The 17,384-nt window shown below is 38.0% G+C and overlaps 1 long non-coding RNA gene across 1 annotated transcript in view; it reads left to right on the top strand.

Annotated features, from left to right (window-relative positions):
- The window catches only part of LOC137501319 (uncharacterized), a 39,424-nt gene that overhangs the window by 13,876 nt on the left and 8,164 nt on the right, over positions 1–17,384 (top strand). The window contains exon 2 of the long non-coding RNA XR_011018461.1: positions 13,681–15,216. This is a non-coding gene — a long non-coding RNA (uncharacterized lncRNA). The remainder of the gene's footprint in view (positions 1–13,680; positions 15,217–17,384) is intronic.

Genomic DNA, 17,384 nt, shown 5'->3' with positions numbered 1-17,384 from the left:
AGTGGGATTCGAACCCACTATCTCCCGGATGCAAGCTCACAGCGCCCCTAACCGTACGACCAACTCGCCCGGTTAAAAGATGCTCGTTTGTTCTCGTTCCTGAATATGTCCCATGTGATGTGTTGCAAACGTTATGCGCATTGTACAATTTAATAAAATGCTCCATAAAACAAATGGCTTATTTTAAACTGTATTTTATGGAGGTGGTTTTGTCCCGAGAGCATACTTTACAAACCAGAGATTGTTTCAGGGGAAAATACAATATTTTTAGCTCTTGCTAGATTCATTTTCGTGGAATTTGTTGGGCAAATTATTTTCCTCGTTGGTTTCCTAATTTAAGATGATTTAAAATGATTGCAGGTCACGGTAGCATAGTTTAAAAAAAGTCCAGCGACAAATTTTGGGATCGCCCGATTCTTATGACGTAACTCGGATCAAAACTTAGGAACAGAGGCCTACTTCGATCAGCTTGAAGTCGTATCTCATGCGTAATACTTCTTCTGTATAATGTTTCGAACATTGAACATTCACTGGAACCTTGTGAAACGAAATTCCACTACCTTTAATTTCTCGTGAATAAACCATGACTGGAACTGCGAATGCTTAACATCAGACAAATACAATTAATACATTCACAACCAACTCAGTTAATGAACACGTTTAAAGGCGCGAGCCTGATAGACAGGGGGCAAGATAGCGATCCTAGCGGCCCAGCATTGAACTTCAGTGTAACCACTTCCATAGCGTTTTACGGGCTCTATTTCCAGGCCTTGTATTATAACGTAGGCAACGGTCCAATGCGTTTTCTTTTTGGTCGCCGTTTCTGGTTCCTGGAACCTTCAATTTTTTTCTGAGTGTAGTTCTGTCGTGGGTGTTTTTTTCCATGATAGTTTCTTGCGAGTCCTGGTGTCAAACCATTTTTCATGAGTTCCCTTTCCAATTAGACTTGTTAAAATAGTTGATTTTTTTTAGCTTGTCGCTCATTCTCTAAATGTGTGAGAAGATTAACTCTTAAGTTTCCGTATGACATATCCTGCCACATAGTTTTTTGCATTATTATTATTATTATTATTATTATTATTATTATTATTATTATTATTATTATTATTATTATTATTATTATTATTTATTACCTCTTTTCCTGTTTCGAAATGCTCAAAGGCTACTAAACAGGAGTTATTGGCACGACCAATACTCAGAAATTGCGACTCTAAAAATTAGTGCTCCGTAGCAGTGACAGTGAAGTCTCATGCTTTCAAGCTTTGATATTGAAGGTATGATAAAGTATAATATACTAACTTCCTCGTAGACACTTTTCCTCTTATGCCGTTAAAAAAGAATGTTGAAATCGCTAGGAATTGACCAGCCGAATATTACAATGCTTATGTACGAATATATCGTCCATGAAATTGACAGTTGTTTCCGTTGGATTACAACCAGGAATTCTGATAAGACCTCCAGAATCCACTACCAACCTCAGCTGTCCTCTTATCTAACCTAACTCTTAAAATGTGTGTAATCGCTCAATATTTGTCGAACTGTGATATTACTGCATGAATCTGTTTGAATAATCGATTTATAGTTGAATGCCCTTACTGTAAATAGTAGACATATGGTCTTGCGAGGCAGAGTGCAAACTAAATAAATCCTCAGTTTACTTACCGACACATTGTAAAAATAACCATAACTTCAAAAATTAAGAATGAATTTTGATCATTACAGTTTCAAATTAAAAGTAATATGTATCTGCTTTGTATTTGAGAAGCGTCAGAACAAAAAACCTAATAATAAATCCAGGAAAGCATTTCTTAGAAAATACAATAAAGTTGTGGTTACTCAAGTTATAACACAGTAGCAGGAAACGCTATTCCGAGAGTTAAATCAAACGTGAAATGAATTTTAATTATCCAAGTATTAAACTAAAGGAAATAGAGATCTGGTTTCGACCAGACTGCGTTGAGTTATCGGATTTTGATCAGACCGCAGCGACTATATTTTGTCAAATAGCCAACACAAAAGCATTCTTGAATACCATTTAGTTCATTGCAAACAAGTGCAGTTTTATTAAAGACGAAATGTGTTATTCCAAACAAACAGACTGGTAATCTTCATTTACTAGTTTCTTTTCTTTTTTAAATCGTAAAGCAGGTTTCTATACCAGTTGCTCAGTTGTACTTCAACTAACTCGCTTCCACTACACAAGGGTGTCTATCCTTAACCTATTTCTGTTTTTCTTTCTCCGGAACATATTCGAAGGAGTGTCGAGTTCTTAACATTAGTCTTTGACATTCTGGAACCCTCCCCCGTTAAGTCTTAAAAAGTACAAAACGGGTCTTGCTGATATCCTCATCTATTCGACACAGTAGGCTCCCATACACACACGATATTCAGTTCGGGTCGATATGTAATTACTGCGGTAAATAATCCCCCCACACTGAGGCGGTATTCCAGAGAGCACGATATTATCTCAGCCTGTATATCTCCTCTGTAAACAGTCGTCGATCCATCTTTACAGGAATAAGTTTTACTTCTGACACTCGCTCTTGGTGAACACTACGGTAAACACCAGCAATTGTATTGCCTACACTTAATTTGCGTTAATAAATTCAGTATGCCATGTATGTGTAGACATATTAATTGCATAAGTAGCTTTTAAAAGGAAACGTCGGTGGTTGTTAGACGAAAAAAGCACTTGGGTGTATGATATACACATGTCGACAGAGAAACTGGGTTTTTATACATTCATTCCCCAACTCCTGAAGGATGAAAAAACTAGTTTATACATTATACATATAGTACTTCAGAATGAATACTAAACGTTTTGATTGAATTCTAAGAGTCGTCAGACACGATCTCAATGTTTGTTTTACGTAAGTACAGATTCAAAATGTGGAGCCATGACCAGCTAGTTATCAGAGATTCCAGTGGTAGCGCTAGTGTGACTTGTCCACTCGGTAACCAGCGATTATCGTCCCGAATTGAATTTCGCGTCTTAGCGGGGTGCGACAGTGCGTGAAGTTAAAGCGCGCATTGTTCCGTGAACTGCGCAAAAATGTTACGTTACAGGTGAAGACGGACAGTATAAAGTGACGAGGCTTCTCCGTCCCGCCTAGATTAGACTAGGGGGGTAGGAATTGTATCTGGAAATCAGGGCATGTTTGCCAAATAGGGATTCAATCAAAGACAAACGCTCTCAAACTATGGGAAAGTAAACGATTGTAGAATACAAAAAGAAAGGACTGGTTAAGAAGTTGGAAACATTAGGTCAGACAGCAGAACGTCTTTGTGAAGTACAGTAAACTGCACTCTAGAAAGTGAAGGAAATGGGAAATTAGCAGCTTTATCAAAAGCTTTGCCGAGCAGATTCTGGAGGGATCTGAAGAACGTTGTGAAAGTCTACTTAGGAATTCAGCACAGAAAGGGATGGAAATCAGGTTCGTAGTACTGAAGGGGATGGTGTTGCAAAGCATTAACAGGAGAACTTATTAGGTCAGAAATTCCTAGAGAACAGAATCTCCATAGTGTTAGTGAGCTGCCCTTAAATTGTACGAGAGAATTAGCACCGGAAGCGAGGAAAGCTTCTTTAAAACTTTAGTAGGTGTTGCAGGAGCATAATTATCCTGGAGAGATTTCTTCGGTGACCTGCTTCCACGTGGAGGGAAGCTTCTGAAGACTGCCGTGACGATGAAGTCATAGTAGCGGTGATGAAGACTTCCCGATATAAAAGCATGATTAGGCACAGCATTTATATTAATAGGCCGCATACCTGTAGAACGGAACGAATTGTCTGCAAGGCAGACTGTAGCAACTCGCTCCCAAGCTCCATTAAACAGGTCTCCACACTCAATTTTAGTGAAAGTTCTGCTGCGTGTCCTCGCAAAGACTTCACGCACCATAATGTGCAAGCTTCAGGGGCCCAAGGAAGCCCTTGTTTGTAGGCTGAAGTCGGATAGTGACGTGCGGTGGTAAACACATGCCAAGACCATTCTCTACTGCAAAATCGATAACATCTGGGTTCGAATAATGAGAAACATTGCCGTCCAAAATCAGAATAGCTGGATAATTCTTACTGATGCAAAACATATTCAAACTTCTTGAATACGAGGAAGACCTCTGCGATAATATATACGGACTGACTGTTGAACAGGACCTCTCTTCCAGGAGGTAACCTTTCTATTAGGCCAACCACTGAGTTTTCTTTTCACTATAATACACGGTGGAAAGTGGTTACCGGTACCAGCTACATGATGCAAGCTACTGAAGTGACAGACCCCACCCCTTCTCTTTCTGAAAAATTGCAAGACTGTATTTAGGTTTTGTGTTAAGTTGGAATCCGCTTTCATCAGTGTTAAAAACCCTTTTCACGTTGTTAAACAAGTTCAGATAGTGCATTTTTCTCCCAACAATGTCAAAGAACTTTCCTGCGTCTTCTACTCATTGAGATTGGACGGCTCTATAGATATTCCTCTTTTCTCATTGGAAGCTCTGGATGGTAAGATTCGTGAACTAATGTGAGCAAAATATAAATCTTGAAATAATGATGGTATGTTGTGTCCATATTACACGTAGTAAGAAACGGTTGGCCATTACACTTGGATATCATTCCTAGAGCTAAACACACATGCAGAGCACAGCATCAGACATAGAAACCAGATTTTCATAACATCAGAACATACATTCGTTGATCTTTAATAGAATGCAGTAGACTTACGTTATCTAAACATTCAACTATCGACTACAAGTTTACAACACAGAAAAACTCTCCTTTGAACAAGAAAAGTGTTGCTTCCGCAGCATCTTCCATCCTTGCACTTCATTCACGAACGTTCTCATGTTACCGTACAAAAGACACATTCTAGCAAAAAATGTTCATGGTTCGATCTTGAATCTGTTTTGTAGAACACTGTCCTTTTAGTAATAGAGCACCTACCACCTGAAAAAATTCTTCTCTACTTTTTGACGAAATATCGGCAGTAGAGCTCCAATACAGGATATTTCGATAAAATACATTCTTGTGTGTGTCCCCCTGTGGGCGAAGGCGATAGAATGACACCCACGGTATCAACTGCCTGTCGTAAGGTGACTAAAAGGGGTCCCAGGGGTTCTTAACATGGCAGCTTGGATTGGCAACCACGGGGCCGTTATCAGTCCTGGCATTGCTTCCACTTGTACCAGGCTCCTAATTTTCATATTTCCTATCCGACCTACTTTGATCAACTGTTCTCTTCGGACCCCGACGGTATTAGCTTTGCGAAACCTAGGGAGTCGCAACTTCACGCTCTAGTCTTTTCTTGGCCGAAACCTTCATTTTTCGAAGAGTTTGATCCCTTCTATTCCATCTCCCCCCCCCCCCCCCTCCCTCTGATCAATAGAGGATGGTTGCCCAGTTGTACTTCTTAAAACAATCACCACCACCACAACCACCACGATTCCTGTGTGTCTGATCAGGTGATTTACTTTTCCTCATGTGTGATTAAACCGATGGAGCAAGAGTAAAATAAATTGGTGCGCGCTTACATGTGTTCCCTGTGCCACCAATAAAATGTTGCTCTGCAAGCCGAAGATGCTGCATGGAGTGTTTATTATCTTCCCATACGGCACGGGCCAACTTTTACAACCGTACCAACGAAGCCATTGATATACTAGGGCCTAGTTAAGTTGCTTATTTATTTTAGTGCTGGGGATGTCCGAAGACATGTTCGACTCATATGGTGCAGGTCTTTCTATTTGACGCCATGGGGTTCTATTCTATCCTCTTTGGCCATGGGCGATCTGCGCGTCTTGGTGTGGGGGGATAATGGTACTACTGTCGAATAACACTAGGGGTCTGTTCAAGGCTTAGTCTCAACTGACGGACGAATCAGTCAAGTGTCATATGCCCCTCACTCCATATAAACGCTCCGGAGAGGTCTAGAATTATATCCAGACTTTTGGCACGCAATCTAGTGATTGGGAATTGTATACCACCTGCCGGCCAACATTCTGATCAGAATTTTTTTCGACCAATAGGTCTCTAACAGACTAATCATGGTGTCGAAACAAAGTACATTTCCCGACGCAATAGCTGAATGGACTCTAGTACGGAACGAACGTCAAACTTTGTCAAAATTAATCTTAAGACGGGTATACAGTGGTAGGCCTACTAATAAAGTTCCCGCGGCTCCATCCGCGTTGAGGTCAGAATTAGATTTGAACAGGGGCGGTAACAATAGTGAACAATAGACTAATTTACCTCTGGTCACTCTCTGCCAAATTTAATCTCTCTCCTCGTCCTCTGCATCAGTTAGCATGCCAAATGGCGTATCCAGGAAACGTTATTTTTTCCAGAACCTGTACTTGTAACATATTATGAATGCTATTCTCTATTAAGGGTCTCAGGTGCACATTTTTTATTGCTAACGCCTTCAAGTTACCGAATGTACAGGAGAGAGCGTGTAAGTCACTGGTAAGACTCCAATTAGAGTATGGTTCCAGTGTATGGGACCCTCGTCAGGTTTGCTTAATTCGAGGAGTGGAGAAGATCCAACGTAAAGCTATAAGATTTGTTCTGGGTGATTTCCGACAATAGTAGTGTTATGTTGCATATTTTAGGCTGGGAAGATGTGGGAGTACGGAGACAAGCTGCTACACTAAGCGGTATACCGAGCGAGTTGGTCGTGTGGTTAGGGGGGCGCAGCTATGAGCTTGTATTCGCGAGATAATGGTTCGAACCCCACTGTCGGCAGCCCTGAAGATAGTTTTCCGTGGTTTCTAATTTTCACACCAGGGAAATGCTGGGGCTGTACCTTACGGCCACAGCCGCTACCTTCCCACTCCTAGCCCTTTCCTATCATATCGTCGCCATAAAGACCTATCTGTGTCGGAGCGACGTAAAGCAACGTATTTTTTAAAAAGCTGTATGTTCCGAACTGGCAGTGGAGAGATGGCATGGAATGACATTAGCAGATGAATTATGCTGAATGGAATTCTTAAAAGTAGGTATTAAAAAGATCATAATACGAGATAAAGTTGGAATCCAAGAGGACAAATTGAGATAGATGTTCATTTATCGGAAGAGGAATTACGGATTGGAATTTACCAAGGGTGATGTTCAATAAATTTCAAACTTCTTTGAAATCGTCTAAGAAAAGTCTAGGTAAACAAGTGATAAGGAATTGGCCACCCGGGCGATAGGCCTAAATGCAGATCAGTGGCGTCTGAAAAATACTTGAGTGACAACGTAGATTTTTGGACATGCACCACTAATGGATACAAATAACTATTTTACCCGTAACCTCCTTGCTATACCGCATTCGACTTGCCCTAGGATGTATGCTCGAAATTTTGAACACACAAAAGTGTAATTTCTGTAAAAAATAAAAAATAAAGAAGAAAATGCCTATATATTTTGTAGAAAAATTGTGTACAGTATGATTTTGTTTTTAAGGTGTATCGTAAGGGGGTGAATAGGGACAGGAAAAGGAAAAATAGATAATTTGTTCTTCAAAGTATCAACTAAAGATATTTTTTCATTTAAGGGGAAAATGTTTTCTTCATACCTTTACCTTTCCAGAAAGTCTTCAGTTTATAAAAAAAAAAATGTTATTGGGGTGGCCAGTCTGTAAGATAGCTGATGTTTTGGTGCCATTTTCTTTGGTTCAGGAAAACTTCGGTTGGTGGGCAAATTTCAGAGGCTGAAACGGTGTTAGGATTATAATTACATTCAGTGATTTTCTTTGAACTACTTCTGAAGTTTCTAGAAATCTGTGACTAAACTGTGCATTATTTAATTTTTTTAGAGACTTGTACCATATAACTTGAAAGTGGGGTGAAATAATGAAATGCAGAAATAGTGAAAAGAAGGCAGTTTTGAAAGTCAAAAGTGGATGTGAATACATTCAGCAGCAGAGAAATTCAAAATTTCAAAATCTGCTTTACAAAGATATGTTACTAAGACATGTTGTGAGTGGGATACCTGCTGAGCACTTTTGATCTCCAAAGCTTGGTTAAGTATTATTAAAACAGAAGGATCAAGTGTTGCTAAATTCAGAGACAATATGCCAGAAATTGATTCCTGTCTCGACATAGCACTAGTATTTCCTAAAGAATGTCAATGTGATATGCAGCAGATCAAAGGTATCAGCAGACATCAGGAAGTATTTTGACAAAATGGAAAGACTCTTGAAGGGTCCCTCTTGAGGTGATTAACAATTACGATGAAACTTGTCATGCTGATGATCCAGTTTGGTGCAAACTGATCTTCAAGAGAGGGTGCAAATATTCAGAAAAAGTGATGAATGAAAGAAAGACTAATACATCCATGATGTTTTCAGCAACTGCTGACAGGACACTTTTACCGCCTTATATCATCTATAAGGCTCGGCATCTGAATGATTTATGGACAAGAGCCACACGGATCTCGATACAACCAAAGCAAATCAGACTGGATAGATGGATGCTGCTTTGATTGATTTGAGAAGATTCCATACTGTAGGTGCTTGGTTGGAACAAGGTGGTTATTGGAAATAACTTAAGCTCTCATTTGTCTCTTGCTGTTATGAAATTTGCAAAGAGAATGTTTCTTTTAGTTTTCTGCCTGTAAATTCAATGCATATGACTCAGCCTCTAAATTTGGCACTCTTCAGACCATTAAAAGTTGCCTGGTGCCAAGTGATGGAGTCACGGGAACTGAAGGGAGGAGGGAACAAACCTTTCGACAAGATATTTCCAAGGTTGATGAAGCAGACTCTCAACAATATGCAGGATAATATGGAAATGAACATTGACTGGGTTCAACAAATCTGGACCCAATATCAATTAAAGAGGAAAAGGGTTTTGGAGAGACTTCGAGACTGTGAAGAAGTAGAAGATGCCTTCTAGCAACCTGAATGTCAATGAGTCTGAAAATTTTCTCAAAGAAATGCATTACAATGGTGTTGAAAGAATTAGCAATTTGCCAGGCAGGAAAAAAAGACTCAAGTACCTCCTGGGAAAAGTTTCAGCACAAGATCTGACTTCTGATAAAGAGAGCAGCTCTTAGATGCCTGATGAAGAGCAAGGAAGTGAACCAAACAATTCAGAACAAGGAATAAAGGAAGCTGGGTGAAAATGATTTTGTATGATCAAGGTGCAGAAACGGTCTTTGTAGGAAAGGTACTGAAAGTGATAAAACCGGGGCAAAATTGCCTAGGAACATTTCTCAGACAGTCAGCGAAAGTTTCTGGTATTTGTCTGTTCTGAAATGTGGCTGATGAGTTTGAGCAGACACAAGTGGTGACTTCTGAAACCACTGGTTGTAAGAAGGGGGTGATATACTTTCAGTGAATTTTGAAGATTACTGGTTTGTTGTGCCAAATATGTAAATTCTGCACTCATAATAAATACATTGTATACTGAAAACTGTTTAGAAACATACATTGTGTCCCAAACGTAAACACCGGTTAGAATAGGGACATCTATTTAAAATAGGGGAACCCAGGGTAATTAGAACATTATCATATAAATACCAAATGTAGGAAAATAAGATACAAAATGATAGGGTAATTAAAAGGAAAAAACTCGTTCACACTATGTGTAGGAATGCAGAAATATCATTACTTTTTGGGATTTGTATGATCATGTTCTAATTATTGGGGTGAATATGAAGAGCCCTTTAAAATAATATATCCAGTTCTAAAACCATAGAAGAATATTCTGTGTGTATAAAATATAAACATGCGAGTTCCTTTTTAACAGAAAAGTTTGCCCCCTTAAAATTAACCAATTCCTTCAAAAGTTACTAAGCAAAAACCAAAAAGACTTTCCCTATTCGCCCCATTTTACAGTACAGACAATTTCAGATTTTATCGGATAAAGCATATGGAAAAACGCAGACTTGGGAAGAAAAGGCATGGGAAAGTTTTTTGTAAAATCTAATTAGAATTACGCTTGGTGAGGTCCATTCATTAACAAGACTAACAGTTCAGAAAGCATATTCACTCTTGTGTCCTGGACACACACTTCTTTCTGAATTGATCTAATTTCTAAAAAATGCTAGCTTCACAGGAAAGCTAATATGATAATATATTAATCTAGAAGAAATAAGCTTTACAATGGTGAAATAATTACTGAAATAGGTTGAATGGTTGCCTAAATTAACATCCATACAAAAACTCTTATAATAGTATAGATAAGCTAGGATCTTTCTAAAAAGTATTTAATATATTGGTACTTGCATATTGTAGTTCTATTAAGTTAAGCAAGTAACAATCCATGTGCCCAGCAATTTGTAGCAAATGTTATCATTTAAATTGGTTCTAAGAGTATAAAAATGATCTCTTTTAACAAAAGACTTAAGAAACTAACCAACCAAGAAATCTATGAAAATGTGTTCCTTCTTTTTGATCATGATGCTCAGCCAGAAAGGTAAAACATTAAACTTCAAATAAGCAGTCAGCAAGAGAGTGGGCAGAAATGACCTCGTCAACAAGGAAGTCTGATTGTATTGATCTTGCTGAAAACAAAAAATCGCAAGCAGAAGAGCACTGTCTCATTCGTCTCTAACCAACTGGAAAGGAAAAAATTAAAATTAAAATGAATTAGTCTCCCACGAAATACTTTTCGAGTATTACCCAAATTAATTGTATTTAAAATAGTTGTTTTAACACGAGGTAAGGGGAGTGTGATATAATCCCCTATTAATTCTTATAGTAGAAAGATGTCAACAGCGTTATAGAAGGTAATGGCAAAATAAGGGAAAGGGTTATGAAAAGCCTTAAATATTGTGTAAGGTCAGAAGAAATCTGGTGTTGATCAAGGGAGATCAGATATAAGAAATGTATGTAAAGAGCCTAGCACAAGTTGAAGCAATGCCAGAATCTGGAGGAGGGAGCCCTATGATGTTCCCAAGTTGAGGACCACTGGGGATATATTCAGAAATAGCATTTCTATTGAAACACAATAGTATTTTAATTCATTGTACCAAGCAAGATGGTCATGCAGTTAGGGGTGCACAGCTGTGAGCTTGCATTCAGAAGATAGTGGGTTTGAACCCCACTGTTGGCAGCCCTAAATATGGTGTTTCATGGTTTCCCATTTTCACACACAGGAAATGCTGGAGCTGTACTTTAAGGCCACGGCCACTTCCTTCCCACTCCTAGTCCATCACCTGCATAAGACCTATCTGTGTCTGTGCAACGTAAAGCAACTTATGTTTTTTTTAAATACTTTTAAAAAATTGTAGTTCATTGTAATACTTAGTACTTTATACTGCTTTTTCAGTAGTGGACTCAATTTTGGATGCCTAACTTGTAAAATATAATAGTTAGCTGAAGGTGCAAAATTTGTCAACCTGAACACAGCCTTCATCATGGCTGCTTTGTTACCTCCCTCCTCCTCCCATTGGGTAATGGACTCCAGACTTCCCAATCTGGATTTAGATGTGTAGGTCGGTGATTCCTAAACTTTCTGGATTTGGTAATTCCCTTCACAAAGATATAGGCTTGCCAGTACCGGTAACTGTAAACTGCAAGAAAAATATGCTCAATTTTTAATGAATGTAGGCTATTGTAGTTATTAATTTGTTATTGGTTAGAGCAAGTACTTAGAAATACACAAAACCATCTCTATACAATGAAGGCCCTTGGAGTACCACTGTCACCTCATCTTTAAGTGAGATTGTGATTAACACGATGCTAGACTGAGTTTGCCACCAGGAATTAACCTGAAAGTAGTTTCCAGCATAGGCTGAAGTGAATGCCAGGTTTATGTGCCTCTCCAGAACAGTTTTATTTATAATTTGGTTTTTCGAATCAAACCCATGTCCTTCTGGGTAAAACAAGGATTCATTGGTGAAGTAGTTCCCTTTCTGGAATACGCAACTAGAATATAAAATATGAAATTATATCTTCAAATGATTACATATAGAAATGCAGAATAGAAGGCTGCAGTAAAACAATTCTTAGTTTTAATATCCTAGGATGAACAAATAATAATAATAATAATAATAATAATAATAATAATAATAATAATAATAATAATAATAATAATAATAATAATAATAATAATAATAATAACAATAATAATAATAATAATAATGGAAATATTTTAGCAGATTATCTCAACCCTCGACATTCACAACCCACAACTTGAGCCAGTGGAGTACAGTAATGACAAGGAAGCTTCTTGATGTTATCAATTAAGTGTCTAAGACAACAGGACTGTTTATACACTTGGGTATCACTCAGTGGTGGAAGTGCTATTGTAAGGGTTAATAAGGTATTGTTAGCTTCAAAAATTAAAGAAATTCAAAATATTATTTCCAGTACCTGAAGTGTACAGAATTGGAAGTCACAAAAACTTAACTTGCACTTATGTCTAATGTTATAGCCTATTTACAGTACCGGTATATAACAAAGCTAAATACATAACATTTTTGAAATCTATTAGAATTCACCTGAGAATATAAAACTTGCTTGCTTAATTTTGTACAGTTTCCTTAAATACAGGCCCTAACAACTTAACTTTATTTTCTTGGGAGTAATTATAGTAAAATATTGCTGCCCCTTTTAAGTGGGTCCTGTTATGCACATTGCTTATCCTTGCTTTGCTGACCTAGTTTAATAAGAAGCTGCTACTGGGATGTTAAGAGGAACTACAACTGATCAACCATCATCTTGTTAACACTAATCGGAGGGAAAAATATGCAAGACGTATGGATAGAAGGGAAAGGACCTTGGCTTTGCAAACTTAATACCATTGAGGATGGAAAAGAAAAAAAGTGCTGACCAAGGGAGGTTGGATAGGAAAGAGTGAGCAGTCCAGCACAAGGGAAGTAATGCCAGACTTGGCAAAGGGGAACCCTGGTCTCTAACCATGGCTCAAAGTTGAGAGTTGAGTCCTCCTTTGTCGCCCCTTATGACAGGCAAAGGACAAAATTGATGTTTTCTACTGCCCCCAACCACAAGGAGAACCTCTTAAGACACCAGATGGTGGGTCTGTTTAGGATACAACCAGGCTGAGGACTCGACATACTTCTTACTGGTCAGGTAACCTTAAATGTGTACAAACCATAAAGTATCAAGATATAATTCTGCTGAAATGCAAGCCTACAAGATTTCCTCAGTCCAGATGTTCAATCTCCCATCCCTGTAATTTGAATAACCTGTCAACTGCAACTCGCCATAGATGCATTACTATATATACATTAAATGGGAATGTATTTAAACCATAATATACTATAGTTTGATGCTTAGTGTTTTAGCAGACCATCTAGACTACCTGCCTAGTTAGCAAGGATTGTTAACCTGCCAGTGGAGAAATGATCCTTCATGAAAAATGTACTCCCCATATTAATAATAATAATAATAATAATAATAATAATAATAATAATAATAATAATAATACAAAAGATTCTTATTGCTGCAAGTTCCTGATCTGTGGTTGTCTCTGTAATTAGTATTATAACTCCATGGGGAATACATTTTTTTTGATAATGCAGAAGTTAGTGGGCGGAAATGTCTACGGACTGACGCTTCTAGGTGTACCAGTCCAACTAATGAGTCCAATGGAGTACACACTCCTGATTTACCAAAAGGTTTTCATTGCTGTGATTTTCTTTTAAATCTGCAGCCTTGAAAGCCACAATTCATAATTCATGTTATTGCTTTATATATACTGAAATCCACAAACATTTGACTGAAGTTAATTGTTGGATGTTTTCAGAACAGCACAAAAGTCCATTAAGGGCCTTGGACTACGAAGAAGACTGCTGCGCAGCAAGATGGCCTACATACATTGGAGTCCAACATGGTCAGCATGAGATCATCCTCAGACCTGCTTGGCTTTCGTGACTGTCTGCTGCCTCTCGTATCTGCCAGCTCCTCAGTTTAATTCTATAGAGGCTGAGTGAACCCCATTCTAGTGCCAAGTCCAGAATTAAAATCCCTGGACTGGCCAAGAACATAATTCAGTCTCCAAGTTAGAGGCAGGCACACCAAATACAGTAGAGACAATACGCGACACTTACAGATTTAGCCTTGTTAAAATGGGAGACAATTAGACGGTGGTGCTCCTAGTGACTTCACCTGAAAAGTTGCACTAAATTCAAATATCAATGGAAATGCATATACGAAAATGGATAAATAAATTAAGTCTAGAAAGAAAGTATTATTGAGATATTAACTTAGAAGTTCCTAAAGCAATTCTGGACAAATGAAGAATTATTTAAAAGGTTATTATTTAAAGACTTAAATTAGACATATAAACAAGATGTGAAATGGACTGCTGTGAAATGGCTGCATCTTTCATTTATGCATTACTTTTTTGCTTTAGCATTCCTCCCTGAACTTTTAAGGTTAAATTCGTCTTTTTTCTCATTTAAAAACATCACATTAAGACACTTGTCAATAAAAATATCAGCACATTCCTTACACACATGATGCAATGAACATTTAAAAGCTGGACAATTTTTATCTTAACCTGAAGCCTACTAACAGAAAGAAAATCTATAAAATCCCGGCTTTAATCTGAGAAGAGGGATTGTCGATATTGTCGATAGTGATGCTTAGAGAAATATTTACGTACAATTAGAGTAAAAATGTAACATACCCTTGGCTGTATAGTCGAGGATTTCTAAAGTCACTGGCCTGGAAATGATCTGAACAGATCTTATAATTCTTATATAAGCGTAACGTCCCTTCTTTCTTGTACACCTTATCCAAATCACTTCTGTGACATTTTAAAACCCACAGATCACACCTACAACACATCAGTATTGAAGGTTAACTGCTGCACTATACAATAAAATATGCGTATTATATTTTAAGGCAGTTAAAATATGGGTCGAGCAGGTCAGAAGATTATGAAATACTATAAAAATCTGTCACTGGATGAATATATATGCAAACACAATATTACTTACATTTTCTTGTCACGAGGGAGGCAAAAGAAAGACCGCATTCTTCTCTACTTCATAGTTACTGCAGCCAAACACAGCACATACCTTTCTCCTCATGTTGAGAGGAGATATCAAGGAATGACACGCTACTATTTGTCAAATCACTGAAAACACATAAATAGCACCAAAAACTTCACACACAAATACACGTGCTCGTATGACAGAATCAGTAGTTCTCAGGTCTACCCGCTAGAGAGCTCTAATAGCTGTCCCTCGATATCTCGCCGAGTGTCGCGTATTGTCTCTACTGTATTTGGGCACACTCTGTACACCACAGAGCTGGCTTTAGAATTCCATGCAAGGTAAATATCTACTAAATTGTTTCTTCTTAAATATTATATATCTAGGAAAAATAAGTTCTGACTCTGTAGAAAGAAAGTATTTGCTGAACAGGGATGGACAGTGAACGATAAAATGATGATCTAGGTCTTGGAAACTTATACTATCAGCATCAGAAGAGTGGTTTGATAGAAAAGTTGAGCCTGGAACCAGTAAGTGGAAACTATACCCTACTCAGCTTGAGGTCCTGTCAGCATCTAATACTGCAAGAGATTCAATTCAGTGTGCTGAACTGTGCAGTTCATAATATTGTAGTTCCTCATGGAATATGTCTACTTGCAGCTAGTCGTAATTCACCAGAAGTATAACTGCAACATCTGAAAAGGCAGTTGTATAACACTCCTTTCTCTTAAATACAGTACTTCCCTTTAGTACATTGCATCTCAATTTTTTTTACATGGAAGTTTCCTTTGAACCTTGAGCCTCTGCTCTTTCCGCACCATGAAAAGCGTGCGACTGCAACACATGCTTGGTAGGTTGAAATTGAGCAGTTAGGTTATTTTCACCTCAATTAACTTTCCTGTTAGGGCCAAACACTGCATGAACCAAAAGCCTCAGGCTGGTTGAAACAGCCACAGGCTATTTGTCAGTTGGCTAGTCCTAGAACTGCCAGTTGTGTGTGATGCTGGAACAGACTGCACAGGCAAAATGTTCTGTTTGCTTCAAGCTGTTTGTCACATGTGGATTCTACTTGGGCTACTTGTATTCTTCAGTAAATATTGGAAATTCAAGTTAAGGCAATGGTGGACATGCAGTTATTTAAAGGAACATTATTACACAAATTGAGTCAGTCATTGATCTGAATTTAGGACTGTCGCCCAAGTGGCAGATTTCTTATTGTTTACATAGCCTTTTCTTAACGATTTCAAAGAATTTGGAAATTTATCAAATCCTTGGTAAATTATTCTATTTATTATTCCTCTTCTATAAATTAATTTGTCCTCTTGAATTCCAACTTCATAGTATGATCTTCCATACTTTATGAACTCCAATAAAGATTTCTCTACTAATGTCATTTCACACAATCTCTTTGCTAACAGGTTGGAACACTGCTTAGATCAGCAGTTTATCACTTTACTCTTCCAGCCCAAAGTTTGTAACATTTTTGTAATGCTACTCTTTTGTAAGAAATTGCCCAGAATAAATTGTGTGGATTTCCTTTGGATCTTTTCACCTTTTGAATACAGTAATCCTATGTGCTAACAATACACTTGAACCCCCCCCCCACCACACACACACACACACACACACACACACACACACACACACACACACACACACTCTCTCACTCTCTCTTAAATGAAGTTGAACTCATTATACCGTAGTGTAAGGATACAAATTCGGACACCCTCGGTTGGTACAGACTAAGCCCCAGTAACAAATTGGCATCGTGCAGCAGTGGGTGTGGGAGCCTGTAGCTGTTGAGGCTGCAGAGGTTTCCTCAAGCTATTGTGGGGCTGAATGTGTAGTTGTAAAGACAAAATTAAGTACCATATATTACAAATTGTTTATATCTGTCTAAATGCAAGCAAATATCTTTAGTGTGATAGCTAAGAAATTTGTCTGAGCAAGCAAGAACAGTTTCCTCTATTAGAACCCTTCCCTTCCATTACCCATTCTTCAGAAGACATTTTATACACTTTTACATAGTGTGTGTGTGTGTGTGTGTGTGTGTGTGTGTTAGAAATTGACTATAATGTGCTTTCATTTTTTTCTTTCACTTGCCTTAGTCACAAGTAGCTTTTTGTTTGAGAGGATACTTTATAAAAACTGGATAGTCCTTTCTAATCTCATTCTCAATCAAAATCAACAGAACTCATTCTTGTCTAATTAAACATATCCTTGTCATTTTGCCGTTCTTATTAAAAGAACACTGCAATTATGCTAAATTCTTTCAAGATTTAAGGGATGAATAGACAGCTTTCATGATCGGTTTTGAATTTAAAAGCAACCATTGACACTGCCACAACACTGCTATATATCCAGGTCGTCTTCCTCAGATATCGTAACCGACTCGCTGTGTATTGTATGAGTGCATTTGTTCAAAATTGCTGCACGCATTTTGTCTTCCCAATTCCAGGCAGTTTGTTTGCCGCAATGTAGTTTGACTTACGATGACAGGGAATCTATT

This window comes from Anabrus simplex, chromosome 6 (assembly GCF_040414725.1).
Source record: "Anabrus simplex isolate iqAnaSimp1 chromosome 6, ASM4041472v1, whole genome shotgun sequence".
Classification (NCBI taxonomy): domain Eukaryota; kingdom Metazoa; phylum Arthropoda; class Insecta; order Orthoptera; family Tettigoniidae; genus Anabrus; species Anabrus simplex.
Note: the sequence above shows the minus strand (reverse complement) of the source record. Positions and strands in the feature narration are given on the sequence as shown.